The 2876-nt window shown below is 47.8% G+C and overlaps 1 protein-coding gene across 1 annotated transcript in view; it reads left to right on the forward strand.

Annotated features, from left to right (window-relative positions):
- Ptdss2 (phosphatidylserine synthase 2) overlaps positions 1 to 2876 on the forward strand; it is a 21588-nt gene that overhangs the window by 363 nt on the left and 18349 nt on the right. The gene's annotated exons all lie outside the window — the stretch shown is intronic.

The following is a 2876-nucleotide window of genomic DNA, read 5'->3' on the forward strand; positions in this document are numbered from 1 at the left end:
CCCATGGTCGTCTACGTAAGAGATGGCGAGTGTTTTTTCGGGTCGGGGAAGCCCCGGGATGAGCTCTGGAAGGCCTGGCCACTACATATTAGTGACTTTCAGGTTTCCTTTCTGTTAGATAGTTGATGTTCCCCTGCTCTCCCCTCGTAACATTTCCCTGAAGTGGCCTGATGGGTATGGCATATTTGTGTGGTAGGTTTTGCTTACTGCTACCCTTTTCAGTGACCCTGGCTTGCGCAACTCAATCTCTGACAAGTTTTGGGGTCAGGCTGCTCCTGCTGCCTTTAGTGGAGTGGGTGCCTAGGAATTGCAGGTGTTTTACTTCTTTGAAGGACCATGCCACCGCCCTGGCTGACCAGTATAAGGTGTAATCCCATGACCTTGGGCTAACCCTTCCCTTTATCTTTCCTTGTTTGTGAGAAAGAGCAAGCTTCATGAGAGGAATGGCTTTGCCTTTATTTCAGACGGCTAAGTTTCCACGAACCTGTGCAGTCCAAGGGTGGGCCCTTGCAGACAGGTGGGACTCAAGTGCACAGAGACAAATGTGTTCCCAGTGGAGAGGATGTTTTAAGTCGAAGTAGCTCTGAGGGGACAGAGTTGTGGCAGTGTCTGGACCACATCTGATCAGAGAGAAGCCTGGTGTGGATGTGTTTGGATAATTCAGGAGAAGGTGCCAACACACAGATAGGGTCCTTGGTCCTCCGAGGAACTCTTGTCGTATTTCAGCTTGTATCTCTGGCTTGCAAGTGGGAGTGGTAGCTGGGGCACTGGTGAGATACAGTTGAAATAGCAGGAAAGTGGGTTGGGTGTGGGAGATAGCTTTGCATCTGGACCTTATCCTAGTAGCACCTTCCCTGGGCTATAGACAGCTTCTGCATTAAGATCCAACCAGAACCGCTTTTCCATATGATGCCTCCTGGTGACTGAAAACAATAGAGGGAAAAGAAGCAATCCCAGCACTCGGAAGGCAGAGAGGCAGGTGGTCTCTGTGAGTTTGAAACCAACCTGGTCTCTACATAGTGAGTTCCAGGACAGCCAGACCCTGGAGATACAGAGAGTGCTCAAAAGCAAACGTGGGGCAGTTGAACTTGTGGGAATGGTGCCAGAGCTAGTGCCAGTGGACTTCTCTGACCTTTGAGGTCCTTTGGACATTGAAATGACCTAGAAGTCAGGGTGTTGCAACCCCATAACTGATCTCAAGACTGACCCCATACCTAATGAGGGCATATGACAGGACATATGGTCTCTAACCCCATAACTGACCCCATACCATCTCAATCACATCCTGGATGACAGGACAAAGGGAAATGATGCTTATAAAATCCCTGGCCCACATCTGGTTTTTGTTTTTATAAACCTTGTATTGCCCTACTTCAGGGCCAAGAGATCTTTGTGGCAGGAGCCTGCTTCTGGTTGCCTTCGTAAATAAAGGACTCTTAAGTGGCCTTACATTCATAGCAGTCTGTGAGTTACTCAAGTGGGTATCATTCTCTATCAGGTATCCTCCATCATGCCTCTTGGACAGGAGAGAGGCATGACCGTCCCCAGTACAGTTGATGTCCACTGGACAGAGAATTCTGGAGTGGGTTGCTGGCTTGCCTTTCGTGTTTTATATTAATTTATTCATTCAGTGATTCTTCAGTGTCGTTATGCTATGTGCTTATGCTAAGTGTCATTACTATTTTAGGGGATGTATCAGGAAACGAAACAAGAGCTCAGATTCTGGCACAGACCTGGAACTTTATTTATATAAAGTTTTATTTTGTGTGTGTTGATGTTCTGCAAGCATGTGTGTCAAACATGTATGCAATGTCCCTAGAAGCCAGAAGAGGGCGTTGGATCCCTTGGAACTATAATTCCAGACCGGTGAGCTGCTGAGTGGATGGTTGTTAGGGATCTCATCTGGGTCCTCTGGAAGAGTAGCCTGTGTCCTTAACACGCTCTGAGCCAGCGCTCCAACCCCCTTCCACCCAGTATCACTTTCTTCTTCTTTTTTTTTTTTAAAGATTTATTTATTTATTATATATAAGTACACTGTAGCTGTCTTCAGACACCCTAGTAGAGGGCATCAGATCTCATTACGGATGGTTGTGAGTCACCATGTGGCTGCTGGGATTTGAACTCAGGACCTGTGGAGGGGCAGTCAGTGCTTTTCACCACTGAGCAATTTCACCAGCCCCCAGTATCACTTTCTAACCCACTCCCGCCAGCATGGAGTCAGTGACAGTTTGAGAATTGGTAATCCACACTTGGATCTTAGAACGTGGTGCTTCTAGTGGGCCATCTAGGTGAGCTGGGGCAGAAATCACCAGTACGTCCGCAGTAATTATTTCTGCAGCTTCAGATATGTGATCAATCTCTGTGGGCTAGGGCTTACCTAGATTTGCCCACATTTAGCAAGCATGATTTAGTAATTCATACATACTTTTTTTTACTATCAGATCAGCAGGCCAAGAAAGCAGTGTAACAGGCTAAAAGCCTCTTGGAAGACCTGACTGGGACAATCCCTGTCCCTTTCTTGGCAACGCCTTCATGTTTTCCTGGTTGGTTCTGGCAGGGCTGCCTTCCTACCCACTCAGCATGAAGAGCATGGTCATCTCCAGGGAAGAACAACAGCTGGTATTTTCCACTCATAGCAAGGAACCAGTTTGTCCTCATGCCTGACCCCAGGCAGTGACTGCAGTCCCGAAATTTACATAGGTCAACTCACATATTCAGCCTGGTCATGGGATTCAGACCATCCCAGCGTCTGCCTATGGTAGGGAGGAGTAGGAGGCACGAGTGCACAAACTTGACATTCTGGAAGGTGAACCATGACCTGCTTCAGCAATCTGTTGTGCCTCCCTCCCCCATTCCCTCACCTCTGTGTGTGTGTG

The sequence above is a fragment of the Mastomys coucha genome, unplaced genomic scaffold (genome assembly GCF_008632895.1).
Source record: "Mastomys coucha isolate ucsf_1 unplaced genomic scaffold, UCSF_Mcou_1 pScaffold21, whole genome shotgun sequence".
Taxonomy (NCBI): domain Eukaryota; kingdom Metazoa; phylum Chordata; class Mammalia; order Rodentia; family Muridae; genus Mastomys; species Mastomys coucha.